At 35.9% G+C, this 16,130-nt stretch overlaps 1 protein-coding gene across 2 annotated transcripts in view; it reads left to right on the top strand.

Moving 5' to 3' along the window:
- The window catches only part of AGMO (alkylglycerol monooxygenase), a 390,458-nt gene that overhangs the window by 250,812 nt on the left and 123,516 nt on the right, over positions 1–16,130 (top strand). The window lies entirely within an intron of this gene.

Here is a 16,130-nt window from a genome sequence, read left to right as displayed (position 1 = left end):
ATTTCAGGCTACAAAGTGGTGCTCTGAAATAAATATCAGCAAGCTTGTTAAATTTTGTCAGCTGTGTCATCACATTAGTACAAGATATTACGGTAAAATATAAATTCAATTTTCTGGTTGTATGTTTGGGCTATAAGTTTTTCCTTCTAGTATGCATCAAGAATTTCTATTGATTCCAGAGATATTGCCAAAGAGATTCCAAGGGAAATAGAATACAGAACTAATCTTCCATATGCCCAGAAAGCATCATGTAATTTAGACCATAATGTGAGACACTGATATTATTCTGTAATATTTGCCAGAGAATTAAGATGTGAAAATATAGTTCTATCATTATATATCAAAAAACTAAAATGTTTTCATTTTGGTAATGAATAAAAATATGTCATTTTGATAAGCTATTTTGAATAATAATAATTATTTGTTAAGCCTCTACTAAGTACTAGGTACTCTCTTGGGACCTTGGCTACATTTTGTTCATCTAATTTTATATTAATTATTCTTGGAGTTATACAGAATGGCTTTGTTTCATATTTTACTTGCCCAGAGTCATACAGCTAGTGAGTGGAAAAATCAAGATACCAGGTTAAAATGAGTCAGAAGCTGGACCTAAAGCAGGCAAGAAAAAATAAGTTGAAATTTCAGAAAGAGGATATAGAGAGAATACATTAGAGAAAAATGTAAGTGAAGTACACCAAATCCAGTCCCTGAAGATGTGACTTACTGAGAGTTCCTGGTGAACTAGATCTTGACCTCAGCAGTGCTTTTGACAGTCTAAATCCATTCACTTCCTCATATATTGTTGACTTTCTATGATTAAACCTCAGCCAGGCACAGAGTAAACTGTTAGTGATAGACAGGGGAGTCCTTATAGGGAGGAAGATACCAGCGTCCAGTGAAGCTATGTATTAATATCACATTACCTACTGCAACAGATAAGCGCTGAGAATCAGCAGATTACCACAACAGAAGGCTATTTTTTGCTCGTGAAGAGACCGAGGTCAGTTTGTTTGGTGCATAGTCTTCCACGTGGTCTTTTAGGACTCCAGGCTCCTTACATCTTCTGGTTTCACGTCCCTCTATTCTGAAGGAAGAATGGAAGGAAAGGAGAAGATTGTCCACAGAGGGCTTCGGGCCATGGTGGAGGCAGCTCGTATGACCTGTGCTCCCATTTCATTGGTAGGACTTAATCACATGACCATTCTTAACAGGGGGCTGAAAACACAAGCTTGCCTAACAAGAGACAATATGTTTTAGTAAGTGCTTAGTCTTAACTGTAAGTTGCAGAAATCCGTGTGGTAGCACAGCCTGTCCTGAGACATGACCTCTCTATCTTTTTTTTTCTTTTTCTGTTTTTAAGCACCATCCCCTCAAAACACAAAAGTATAATAGCACCTATCACAGTCTTTCAAAGTGCCTACTGTGTGCTGGTCACTATATTAACCTCCTGGTTTGTGCTTCTTCATTTTATCCTCATAAATTCCATATGATATATCACTTATGTTATAGTTATTTTGGTCACATAACAAGTTATCCTAAACGTTATTGACTTAACGATAATAATCATATGTATTCTCACCATGCCTGTTGGCCAGGAATTCAGGAAAAGAATAGCTGGGCAGTGCTTACTTGGACTCTATCTCTCCTGCAGTGGCAGTCATATGTTGAGTGAAGCTGAAGTTATCTAAAGGCTTGATTAGGACCAGAGATCTCACTTCCAAGGCTCGATAGATAAAACTGGTCATGGACTTTGTAATTCAGTTTCTCCTTGTCAAACTCATCTTGTTTGTCTAAAGGTTTTTAAAATGTGACTTCTGGGTTGCCCAGAGTGAACAATCTAAGAGGTTAAAGGAGAAGCTGTAATACATTTTATGACCTAATTTAGAAGTTACACAATTTAGAAATTACAACATAAATGAGTGTCAAAATTATTTGTCTTACATACAGATTGTATTACAGAGTCACTAGTTTCTTTTGAGTATTGACATTAACAGAAGAGGAGGGGTTCAGTGAGGCTTATTGTTAGGGTTGAAATTCAATGGGTACCAAAAGTCCCTTTGTGAAACCAGGACCATTGCTCCTATTATTTTTCTCCTTCCTCAAAAGAAAGTTAACTTTTACCAGTGGTTCCAAGTGAAGCACAATTAAGCTGGGAGCCTGAGGTTCTGTTTTCTTAGATTATTTCTAAGTAGGTTGGCAGATGGATGTTTTAGTTTTATAACACTGTAAAATAATACAGTTTATCATTGTGATTACAGTAAAAAGAATACGATGTTTAAAATTAATAGACTCAAAAACAGTTAAGAAGTTCTATAATTTGTCATTAAATTTAATGTAGCAAAAATAAATGGTGCTATGTAATTCCATATATTGTGATATTCCCTCTCCACCAGTTCGTAAACCACTTAAGCACAAGATATACGTCCTGTTTTATTTTCAGCCTCTGACATTAACTACAAGGTTCATACTCCATTAACTTTAGTAAGCTGCATCTTCACTCTCTACCAAACTCAACTAGGAGAATGCATTCATGGAAATGAATCCCCCTTATGCTTCTGCAACAGATAACATCCTAACTGCCAGAGGTGGATTTGAATCCAAAGCTGCCACTTCCTATCCATAATCACTCTTCCCTTTTCTGTAAAATGGGGAGGTGGGGACACTGGTTTTGAGAGGATTAATAAGATAGTGAAGAGAACATATTATCTAAAACAGATAAACTGTGTGCATACATGCTAAGTCGCTTCAGTCGTGTATAACTTTTTGTGACCCCATGGACTGTAGTCCACCAGGCTCCTCTGTCCATGGGATTCTCCAGGCAAGAATACTGGAGTTGGGTTGCCATGCCCTCCTCCAGGGGATCCTCCCTACCCAGAGGTCGATCCTGCATCTCTTGCAACTCCTGCATTGTAGGCGGATCTTTACCACTGAGCCCCCTGGGAAGACCCCGAAACAGATAATGGTGATGACTAGAGTGTCAATAAATGGTAACTATATAAAAGTGGTCTCAGCTAGCTGCTAGATGATTCTTCTCTGAAAGTAAACATATATTTGTTTTGTCATATTCATTTCAGAAACAAATATTTTTCCCTCAAGCAAGTATTCATTATTTACCTGGCCCCAGGCTGGCTGATTATAGTCAATGTCTCATCATACCTTTTAGGAACTTCTGGTTAGCTGTGGAAATTTTCTACCTGTGCACTATCAAACTTTAACTGGAAATCCTCATCACCGCTCTTCTTATATTTCTGAGATTTTTAATAACTAGTTCTTATTAGCTGTAATTTAATTCACTGAAAAAAAATCTTAGTGGGAATACTATGTGCCAGGAATTTCCTTAGGTTCTAAAGATATGTAAAAAAAAAAATACAAAAAATCAGTGCCCTCAAGGGGCTTCCATTTTAGGAGATAAAGAAAGGCTATAGAAATAAGATAATAAAATATATAGTGTGTTACATAGTGATATGAGGAATAGCAAAACAAGAGAAGTGAAGAGGCAGCTGGGGGAAAAAGGATAGCAAGAGATGAAGTGTTCCAGAAAACTCTCAGCAAATACCTGAAGGAGGTACAGACCATACAGTTATTTTAGGAAGCAGGAATCCAGGCAGAGAGAAAAGGATGATTCTAAACCCTGTTGTAGGAGAATGATTGGTGTAATCAAAGAAGAGCTAGAAGAGCAATGTGGTGGAAAGGACTGGTGGAAGAAGAGAGGAGTTGAAGACGCATCAAATAAGTAACCTGGGAACAGAGTTCACCAGGACCTGCTGGCTAGCATAAGGATACGTGGCAAACTATTGGACATTTCTGAGCAGAAGAGCAGTGTGATATGTGACTTAACCTCTCAAAGGGAGGATCTGTGTGTGCTCAGTCATGCCCAGCTCTCTGTGACCCCATGGACTGTAGCCCACCAGGCTCCTCTGTCCATGGGATTCTCCAGGCAAGAATCCTGGAGTGGGTTGCCATTCTTTTCTTCAGGGGATCTTCCCAACCCAGGGATCAAACTCATATCTCTAGTGCCTCCTGGGAAACAAATCACTCTAAAACTTAGCTTTAAAAGGAATACTGATGGTCTACTTTGAAATAAAGACATAGTAAATTTCCTTTGCCTCTCTAAAATCCTCAGAGACTGTAGATATCAGGTGTAGTGTAGTAAGATCCTTTTTGATTAGTTTCTCCTACGCCAGATTTTTCTTTCAGTTGCTATCCTGGTGTCTTCCTCTTGGAAGGAAAGCAGTTTTCATAGTTTACTCTAGCCTGAGTACAGGCTACTCATGGGGGAAATAGGAAATGTCCCCTTCCCTTGCTCTTCAATGATAATTCTCTCTTCTTAATTTGCCTATAGCTTAAGAAATACGCTTAGCATTATTTTGTGGAAGCCTCTCGTCTCTCACTTTTACTTCCAAACTATTCACTGTACATACCCCAAAGGTAGATATCCTTCCTGTAGTGTCCCACTATAATTTATATTTTCTCTTTCGCTGTACTATAGTTGTCTCTTTTCTAATCTTTTTTTTTCCCATTGAACTCCTAAGTTTCATAACTGAGACGCATTAATTGATATGCAGCCTCCTTAACTCAGTGGTTGACACGTTGTAGGTGCTGAACAAATGATCTTTCCTTGTGAGCAAGTAAGGCTCCAGGAAGAAGCCTGGGACTCAGTCTACTCATCCCCACACTTGCTTCTTTTCTTTCTGGAATCCAGGTTCAGGTCCTCTTCTTAGTGGCTGATACAGTCTCCATGTCCCATGGTGCTATCTCCTCCAACACTGGTTTCCCCTTCTTCTCTGAACCCTTGCCTTGGGCATTTTTCATTTTTTAGCATCCTTTCTTATAATTACAGATATGAAACACAAAGCATCATTTAGGTGACCTTTGTCAGGAAAGTCAAAAAACATTTTTCCATACATAGTAAGTTGAGAACAGAGCTGAGTTGCTATGTGTGTTCTAGGCTGTTAACTAGACCTACTCTTAAGCTAAGAGATTCATTCCTGTACAAGGGTTTCATAACACAACAGGAGGTTTAATACATTGCCTCAGCAAAATTACAAATACTAGATATAAACATTGTGAACTTTCTGGATTGATAAAAAAGAATAGAAATAATTTGCAGGGTGACAACAAAAGCCAATTTTATTCTCTGGAAAGTTGCAAACTTTCTGGCACTCCACAAAATCTTTCCTATGTTAGTCCTGGGACTACAGTTTTTGAGTCTGTTCCAAAGTAATACCTGGCATTCTGACAAGCTTAATTATTGAAGGCAGGATGCACCCAAACTCTGTTTTTCTTTTTTTCTTTTTCTTCTTCACCATACCTTTTGCACAGAGAAACCCTTCTGTGATTATCTTACTTCCCAGAGGCCTAAAACACAATCCACAAAAATGGACGGTGTCCCTTTGTCTCAAGTAGGCTATTTGCATTTTTGAAGTTGATATCCATTCTAAAGAGGTGATCCTAGAATTTTGTCATCTTCTCACAAGAGAGAAAGACACTTCTTTAAGTGAAATCATTGTAACCACGTGTAAGAGATATTATATGACCAAGATCAAGAACAAGTGTTTCATGTGATTAACAGGTTCAGAGAAAAAAGAAGAAAAATGGAGTTAGAATAACATTTAAAGTATTGTTGATAGCTCTAGAGACGCCTTTGCAGAATAAATAGAATGTTGAGAGGCAGGCACACAAGAGGTCTGTGGATTTTGTGTGTTGGAGAATCTATATTCAGGAAAAGGGACTCTAAAGAGACAAAGTAATGTAAAATTAGACTTAATTTACATTTTGCCTACATACTACGGTCTAAAAACACCCATTTCCTCTTCCCCCCATTCATATTAAACTGCTCTGTTGTCAGGTTCTAAGTGATCAAATACAGCCAAATGCAAACTTGGTGAGAATTTTGCCATATAGATGCCCGGGCTCCATCTAGTGGCAGAAGGTAACTAAGTTTTTACCATTTTCCCAAAGAGCCTTAAAAAAATTATTTAATAGATAATTGCATTTTGAGAACACTATGAATTAAATTTTACATTTTTCTCTAAGAAACAGTAATATCCAAGTTAAACACTTGTTTTCAACATTTTAATTTGTACAGCTTCTCATGAGACTATTTTATTTCTTCTGCTTTATAAAATTTAACCTACAGTAAATATTCATTCTTTTAAGTTTCTATTCTTTTGGTTTATTTTTTTATCATTAAAGAGGACAGACACAAATTGTCATTCAATTATCTTATGGTTCAGAAATGATAAAGCTTATGAACAAAAAATAATAACAAACTAGTGAAACAATGAGAATCAAAGAAAGAATTGGATGAATATCCAAGTTGTCTAGTTGAAAGTGAGATGGGAACTGAAGTAAACTGAATTGGACTCTATTTTCAATTTAAGCATTTTGCTTCTTGCATGATATTTGCTTTGGTGTCTTGAGTTGTTATTTTTTCTATTTTAACAATGTTTTCCTAAATATATTTTAAAGTCCTGATGAATTAAAGTGCTGTCATTTGCTTGTGTGTCCATACATATGATTGTATGTGTGTGTTTGTGGGATGGTTTGCTCTCTATTGTATCAGTTCAGCTATGAACTTTGTGGAGAAAGTTAAACAAACTATTTTATAAGCTTTTTATAGCAAATTTTAATCTGAGATGCCTTTATACTTCACTTATTAAGCTATTAATAGATAAAATTACTTATTAAATTTTATATATAAATATCAACTGTATACTTGTTAATATTTATAATTATGTATATCTGAAAGTATACTGATATATTAGATAAAATTGATATAATTTATTTACTTCTAACCTTCACAATAAAAGTGTCATTTCTAATTTAAAATGCGTTTTGGTTCAGATGTAAAATTCAAACATCTCTGCACAAGACCAACTATATCAACTATATCCATATTTCTCAAGAGTGATTTTTTAAAAAATTAAGGAACTTTGTCTTTTAAGAGCAGTTTTGTGTTCACAGCAAAATTAAGAAGTATAGAGATTTCCCATACACCTCTGTCTTCACACATGCATAAGCCTCCCCATTATCAACATTCCCAGCAGAGTGGTCCATTTGTTACAGTTGATGAACCCATGTTGACACATCAAGATCACCTCAAGTTCATAGTTTACATTAGGGCCCAGTCTTCATGTTGGCTTCCCTGGTGGCTCAGATGATAAAAATCTGCCTGCAGTGCAAGAGACCCAGGTTCAATCCTTGGGTCAGGAAAATCCCCTGGAGGAAGAAATGGCAACCCACTCCAGTATTCTTGCCTGAAGAATCCCATGGACAGAGAAGCCTGGCAGTCTACAGTCCATGGGATCACAGAGAGTCAGACACAACTGAGCAACTAACACTCCTTTCGCTTTTCACTTGATGTACATTCTGTAAGTTTGGACACATGTCATGTATCCATCTTTACAGTACCATCCAGAGTATCTTCACTGCTCGAAATATTCTCTGTGCCAGATTTATCCATCCCTTCCTCCCTAATCCCTGGCAACCACTATACTTTTTACTGTCTCCGTTATTTTTCCTTTTCTAGATGTTTCTTTTGGAAATATTATTGCCCAGGCTGTGGCTTTACTTCTGTTCTCATTCCCTTGATATTGACTTTCCCAGAGCAGAAGGCTGACGGTGGTAGCTTAGTGCCAAGTTACTGCTGCAAGGTGATAAGCATAATTATCTGATAGAAGCATTGGCCTAAATTAGTCTTTCCCCCCCCAAAAAAGAAAATCCTATACTTTCTGTATGTATTTGGGACATACAGAGAAAGATGAAAGTAAATATAATTTGAAGTTTTCCCATCAAACTATTCTAAATCCTTGGGCCTAGCACTCAATGTCTTGGTGATATTTTCTCCTATGTAAATAACCACTTTTCCCATTTTTTTTTTCAAAGATCGATTCCATTTTAATCAAGTCTTCTCAAAGTCTAAAAACAATCCATGTTGATTCTTTCTTTATGCCTTTGTCAATAAATATTCACTTTTAGGCTGTTGTCTGTGGTTAAATGAACTTAAAGATAGTAAAAAAATTTTTTGAAAACATCTCATATCTGTTTTGAAAATAATTACCATTTTAAATAAATATAACATCATGAAGCTTCCCTAGTGGCTCACTCAGCAATAAAGAATCTGCCTGCAGTGCAGGAGACGCAGGTTCGATCCCTGGGTCAGGAAGATCCCCTGGAGAAAAGAAATGGCAACCCACTCCAGTATTCTTGCCTGGAAAATCCCAATCCATGGGGTTACAAAACAGTCATACGTGACTGGATGACTGAACAAAAACAGCAACAACAAATAGCATTATAACAGTACCTCATAACAGAACATCATAACAGTTCAGTAGCATAGGCCTATCCTGAATGATCTGTGAATATCTAAGTTATTTTTTATCTAAATATTATAAAAGATTGGAAGTGTTTCAATATCCTACCAAATATTTCAGTATGTTTCTGTAGCATAAAATCAGAGATATATTGATTGTTTAAAGAAAGAAACCATGAAGAAAAACAAATATTTTAAAATAAAACTGGAAAGATCAGTATAGTTTGACAGCATCCCTCCTACCATCTCCATATTAAATACTTATATTGTATACACTGTATTTCCTTTCAGTTTTTCTCGTAGCCCTTTAAAAGGAGGATAATGGGATTTTTCTTGTGATGGTTATTTTTTCCCAGTCTGCTTTCCTCTAATTCTTTCATGCTGTTTGCTTAGTCACTCATTCATGTCTGACTCTTGTGACCCCATGGACTGTAGCTCTCCAGGCTCCTCTGTCCATCGGATTTCCCAGGCAAGAATACTGGAGTAGGTAGCCATTTCCTCCTCCAGGGGATCTTCCTGACCCAGGTCTCCTGCATTGCGGATGAATTCTTTACCACTGAGCCACCAGGGAAGCCCCAGTTCTTTCACATCGAATGATTTTTAAAAAGACAATACAAATATATAAACAAAAACTTGGTCAGAATTAACTTGCTTCTTTTTTTGAGCCAAAGATTTTTTCCAGCTTTATTGTGATATAGTTTACATATAACATTGGGCAATTTTAAGATGTACAGCATATATATGAAAGGATTACCATAATCATTAGGTTAGCTAGCACATCCATTACTTCACAGAGTTATCTTTTCTACAGTAAGAAATTTTAAGATCTACTCTCTTAATAATGTTCAAGTATACTATATAGCACTGTTAACTGTAGTCATCATTACTGGATGTTAGATCCGCAGAATTTATTTATCTTTTGTCTGAAAGTGTATATCTTTAACCTCCTTCACTTCTCCCCCACCCCCACTCATGTGGCAACCACCAATCTGCTCTGTTTTTATGAGTTCATTTTTTTAGATTCCATATATAAGTGCAATCATACAGTATTTGTCTTCCTCTGTCTGACTTATTTCACTTACCTTAATGCTCCCAATATCCATTCAGAAGTAATTCATTTATGACTTGGAACATTTTCTCAAGGCAAATTGCATGTATCTCTTTGTGGAGATAATTTAATAACTTTGTCCTGCTCTTAACTATACTGTCAAAAACAAGATTATTCATTACTAATATATTTGCTTATTGTCTTTTTATATTGGAAATTTAAAAGAATTATTATTCTAAAGATTACACTGTTCTTGAAGTATGAATTATTTATTTAAGCGCTAGATATGCTCAATTGCTATCTGTTGTTGTTTTAGTAACACAAGTTGATTTTCAAAGTTGTGTATATATAGCCTACTATTTTCTTTATACAGAAAAAAGTTAATATATTTAACTCAGAGCTTACCAGTCTTGATAACTTGTGCTTTTATTCTATTTATCCTTTATTAGTCTATCTTCATTGATATGACAAGTATCTGCCAATTTTCTATTAAGATTCATAAAGTGTGTTTGATATTTCAATTGATATTTGATAATGTGTAATTTGGTATCTCATGTTCCTGCCTAATCTTATAATTTCTATGTAACAAGGAAATAAAGCTTCCTGTAGTAATTAGATTTTTTTTTAAAAAGGTCTAAGTTATTTTGTTTAGTTTATTTCCATTTTAAATAACTTTTTTACTCTAGAAAACACTGTAGGAAAAGGATATATAGTAGTTGTCCATTGTCATAGCCCAAGATTCTCAGTTCTAAAGAGGGTCTGGTATGAAAGTTTAAAGTAGAGAAAAATAGCCAGCTTAGCACCCTATGGAGAATAATAACCAGTCTACCCATATTTTTGGAATCTCCCTGAGTTCAAGTTAAAAAAAAAAAATACTGAAACTAAATCTCAGGTCTTGTTTGTCTATTTTCTACCAAAGATGGTTTTTATTGAGTAGATATCCTCTAAATATAGCAGTGATGTATGTCTTTTAGAAATATATTTATCTTACACTGTTAAATGCAAAACTTTAAGCAAGTTGTCTTATCAACAAATGCAAACTGTAGAGACAAAAGTCCTTTCTTTATATCATGCCCTTGTCTTCTGCCCCTGAGCTCTCCAGAGCTCTATTCTTAGTTAATTTTGGACATTTCTGCTCTTGCTTGGAGGTGATGATGTTTGCATAAACATTTGTCAACAACGGATCCTCCCCACTGCCACATACCCCTCTTGGAAACTTAATGCATTATGTCTTTGGAATCCAGTGTATTTTAGAGCTTTTAATAGGTACAGTTCAGTTCAGTTCAATTCAGTCGCTCAGTCGTGTCCGACTCTTTGCGACCCCATGAATCGCAGCATGCCAGGCCTCCCTGTCTATCACCAACTCCCGGAGTTCACTCAGACTCACGCCCATCGAGTCAGTGATGCCATCCAGCCATTTCGTCCTCTGTCATCCCCTTCTCCTCCTGCCTCCAATTCCTCCCAGCATCAGAGACTTTTCCAATGAGTCAACTCTTCACATGAGGTGGCCAAAGTACTGGAGTTTCAGCTTTAGCATCAGTCCTTCCAAAGAACACCCAGGACTGATCTCCTTTAGACTGGACTGGTTGGATCTCCTTGCAGTCCAAGGGACTCTCAAGAGTCTTCTCCAACACCACAGTTCAAAAGCATCAATTCTTCGGCGCTCACACATAAACCATTTATTACGGAACACCCCAAGGGGGTCTGTGCCAGCACCCTTTAGTCCAGCAGGCAATATTTTTTGTAGCAAATTTTTGTCTAAATGAAAAATATAAAGTCTTCTGTCAATTCTAGTTAAATTCTATGGCAAAAGTAAACAGACAAATAAGAAATACACACATACACCAGATACAACAGATGGATTTCAGAGCTTTTGAATTTCAGAAAAAAGAACAGTATATTGTGCAAAGAATCTTCCCTGGAGGATCTCCATTTTTCTGCCAGAATAGGGGCTTAAATGAAATGGAATGAGTGGATCTGGAGCAAGAATTTCCTAGCAGAGCTATTTCGGACAATTTGCTATAACATTTAGCTTCATGTTAAAAAATGTAAGTCATACAACATTTAAACTTTGTGTTTTTAAAGACTAACAAAATTTGCTCTACAACCCAAATAGAACATATATTTGACAATGATGTTAAACACAGTCATTTTTTAGAATTTGATTTCTTTGATCAGAAAGGAAAAGCTTGTGCTTTTTTTGCTGTTCTAGTTTGGAGATTGTTTTTTCAAGTTCATTTATATCAATTCACTTAATAGGACACATATAACACTGTGTGACATCTATCATCTCATTTAATAATGGTTGTTAGTTCATTTCCCAGTAAAGACAAGGAAAACAAGAATGTTGAACTACCTACAAAATCTAATCATTTAGGAAATAAATTCTCTCTAAGTTTATAGTTAATGTTCCTCTTTATTATTTTCAATATATGAAAATGCAATGTGAACATTTTAATATGTAAATAGAGGGTTAAGTGATTTAAAATCCTTTTTACAAACTTAGGTATAATTCACTTACAGTATTTAAAAGCAAAATCTCTAGTCGATTGTAATCAAATTCTCTAGTTTGAGAAGGCTTGGGAAAGAATCAAGATGTTAGTATTTTCTCCTAGAGAGGTGACAATGTTACAGCTTCTATGGCTACTTTGAAGGTTTTGTCTTTGGTTTTCTGCAGTTTCATTAAGGTACATCTGGTTTTAGATTTCTTTTTATTTATTTGCTTAGGATTCTTGGGGTTTCTTAAAGTTATATATTGATGTCTTTCATCAATTAGGAAATGTTTACCTTTAATCCCTTTAAATCCTGCTTCTGATACATTCTGTCTGCCTCCTCATCCTGAAACTCTAGTTAAGCATATTTTAAACTTCATTATTGTATCCTTTTACACTCCCTACTGTCTCATCATCTCACCCCACTCCTGTCCTCTACCTTCTGACTTTTACTCTGGATTGACTTTTTTAGGTTTATACTCTACTTCATTTGATTTTGCTTCGCATGTATCTAACTTCCTCCAAAACAAAAACCACTGCATTACTATATTTTTCAGTTCTATATCTAGCTAGTTCTTTTTCAATTTTTTAATGTAACGTAACCATTTTCGAGCACAAAACTGAAGCTTGGCATGTGTCTTTTCATGCGTGCTCAGTTGCTAAGTTGTGTCCATTTCTTTGCGACCACATGGACTGTAGCCATCCAGGCTCCTCTGTAGATGGAATTTCCTGGGCAAGAATACTGGAGTGGGATGCCATTTCCTCCTCCAGGGAATTTTCCCAACCCAAGATCGATCCCACATTTCCTGTGTCTCCTGCATTAACAGGCAGATTCTTTACCACTGAGCCACGTGGGACGCCCAAGGATGGCATATATCTCCTTAAAAACCTTAAAGATATGTATCTATAATCTATGTCAAATGATACCAGTATCTCTGAGCACCCAAGATTCTGTTCTGTTGCCTTTCATGCTCTTGCTTCTCACTCATGGAGTCTTCTCTCTCGTATTTCTGGTGATCTTTAAGTGTGTGATAGATACTAAATTTTAGAGTTTAACCTATAGAGATTAATTTGAGTCCTAGGAAAATCCACCAAAGAGGATCTTAAATTACCGTTATCAGTCTCTAAAAATCCAGATAACCTTAATTCAACCTTGAGGCATGGTATTTTCTGTATACCTGTCTCAAAACCAAGCTTCAGAATATGCAAAGCAGGGCTTACTTGGTTTACATTGTCAGTCTTAGGATGTATCCTTTTCATCCTCAGTCCAGTTCCAGAGTTGATTTAGCGGGGTCACTCCTTTGGGAGACTTTAGACTTTGATTTTTTTCCTCCATCCTCTTCCAGTTGGTAACTTCTATAGGAGCAAGAGAATCCTGAATGTGGAACTCACTTCCCTGGATTTCCATTTACTCCCATTTATTGCTCTAATAATGCTACAAAAACATTCTTTAATTTCCCCCAACATATTTTTTAAAACAATTTTGTCTCACTTTTTAAATTTCTTCAATGGAAAAGTGATTACCAGGTTTGCCATTCTTCAAAGAGGAAATTCCATGAAAAGACTTCAACAATCAATTTTGAATAGAATAGAAATGATTAGTAGGAGTTTAGATCAGGGCAAGGCTAGTAGAGGAAAAGGTGGATTAAGAAAAAGATCCACTGAAAGATTTTGGTAACAAGTGGTGGAAGTAGGAATAAAAGATCATGGAAGTCAAAGGGATAAAGAGTGTCATGAAGAGACAATGATTAACACTGTAAGATAACCAAATAGGATAATTGAGAAAAGGGTAATTGAATTTGGTAATTAGGAAAGCATTAGAGAATTTAGTGTGAACATCTTCAGGAAGACTAATTTTATAGTTTTCTGAATTACTAGTTGGGTGAAAAGCATATTTATCAATTTCTTTAAGAACCTGGGTAAAGGCAAGAAAAGAAAAAGTGTTTTGAGGCAATGTAGAACATAATTCTAGCCTATTTAAAGACACTTTATGTAAAATTCAATCAATACTGTGATTAAATTGGAATTAAATTTCTTCATTATCAGATTCTGTGGATGATGCTTATCAAGCTGATCCTAAAATTAACCTGACAAGGCATATAAGAGAAATTTCTCTTAAGACTGGAACAATGATAGTTTTGGATTTTCCATGTTTTTCTTAATTTCATAATATTCAATTTCTTTGAAGTAAGGCAAACATCTCTACCTGTCTGAAAATATAGATTAGGAACTCAAGAGCAGCAGGTATTTTTTTATCTTTAAATGAATCCATTTTAAAATAATACCATTTTGAGAGATTCAGTACATCCAAAGCTCTGTCATTAACAGCAAAAACCTGAACTTGATTGCCATGTGTTAGAATAAAACTCACAGTGTGGACAATTCTGAGACTTTTAAATCTTTTTGTTTGTATATAACAAAAAGGGAAACCTTGCTGAATCCCTTCCCATGGAAATTATTAAATGGTGCTATCCATTGAATAATATCTTTGTCTTATTGGGTAGCATATTCTCTTCTCCTGCTTGCTATACCAGATGCTTGTATCAAATCCTTCTGACTTTGTATTTGGAAATTCATAAATGAATGAAAGTCTGCTCAGATATTTTTCTTTGCTATTTGTTGTTGTGATTTAGTTGCTCAGTTGTGTCTGACACTTTGCAACCCTGTGGACGGCAGCCCCCCAGGCTCCTCTATTCATGGGATCTCCCAGGCAAGAATACTGGAGTGGGTTGCTGTGCCCTCCTCCAGGGGTTCTTACCAACTCTGGGACGGAACCCGCATCTCCTGCAAGTTCCTTACCACTGAGCCACCAGGGAAGCCCTTGATTTACTTTTAGTGGCTTTAGTAATAATGTGTTTATGTTCACTCCAATCAAGTTCATCTTTAAGAGGATTTATCAGATTTTTTAAATGGTGAGGAAGTTTGACCAACCAGTAGGTTAGGAAATTTCTTTTATTAGAAGATGATATTGAACCTAATAATTTGAGTGGAATTTGAACCTTCTGCCTATTCCCACTGCTGATTTAATAAGGAAAACTGGCTTGCTCGTATTGATTTATTCTAGTCTGCTTTTATTTTATGTCCCAACCCTAAATACAAGCTTCTAGTTTCATCTAGACATCTGCCAGTGGTTGGGTTGCAGTTGGTTAAATAAGCTTTTACAATGTCCTAGGATTATGGAATTGACTGCTTTTCAGGGTCATAAATTTAAATCTTACATTTGTTATGTATAGTGTATATCTACAGTTCCAGTCAAAAATAATCTTAAAGGACAAAGATTAAGTTCATATTGATCCTCAATATAATGGAATATTTCTCTGATTTATGTTAAATAATGACAGAATTTACTAAAATGAAAGTCGATGTTACTCTTTTGAGGGTCAGTCACAAGGAAGATTCACTTGACTGATTGGGGGAAAAACAGAGCTGTAAATTGAAAGTCTTTTTAAAGTACTTATAGCTTAATAACAATACCACATGTGAATTTACTTGATGTATTTCTTTTTTCCTATGTCCATCCTGCCAGTTATAGAGAGTAAAAAGCTAAATGTTCCCTTTATGTGAAGGCAATTTGGTTTTACTGCCGTGAAATTGGAATGGCATTGGCAGACAGTGAATTATGCTATCTACATACTGCCTACCTTAAATAAAAAAATTTAAGTGACAGTTAATAAGCCATTAAAGTAGATTGATTTATTAAGTTACACAGAAATTTACTTTGAAATTTTTTTCTTGTATTTTTTTTGTTGTTGCTGAAAATTTTATTGCTAACAAAGTTAAAGAGTAAGTATTTAGCCTATTAAGGACTTTAATTTGTCTTACAGCAAAAAATATGTTTGCTAAATTGAGATAACCTTTGCCTAGGGATCTGACTAATGAAAAAGGTTTTTGGATATTTTTGGGGAAAGGTAGCATTCTCATGGGTAGTCTTTATCCCTGCCCTCCCCACTCTGCCATCAGGCAGCCACAAAAGAATAGATCTTGGGCCTGAAACAGTTCTGTACCTAGAGATAAAGTGCCCACACAGCCTATGCAGACTTTATCACCTGAAATAGTAATGTCTTGCTCTATTTCAGGCTCAAGTAGCACTCCTTTGTTATGTCTAAGTATATGTGTCAATGTTCGACAGGCTTCAGTATTTTAGACTCCATGGAGGAGGAGATGAGGTCTTTCTATTGCATCAAAAGAGAGGTGCTAGGTTAATTACTCTGTTTCCACTTCCAAGAGGATCCACCAGCCATGTAGGAATTGATGCCTCTATTGGTGCAGATCTTGC

Source organism: Capricornis sumatraensis, chromosome 5 (genome assembly GCF_032405125.1).
Source record: "Capricornis sumatraensis isolate serow.1 chromosome 5, serow.2, whole genome shotgun sequence".
Taxonomy (NCBI): domain Eukaryota; kingdom Metazoa; phylum Chordata; class Mammalia; order Artiodactyla; family Bovidae; genus Capricornis; species Capricornis sumatraensis.
This window is presented reverse-complemented; position numbering and strand designations above follow the sequence as displayed.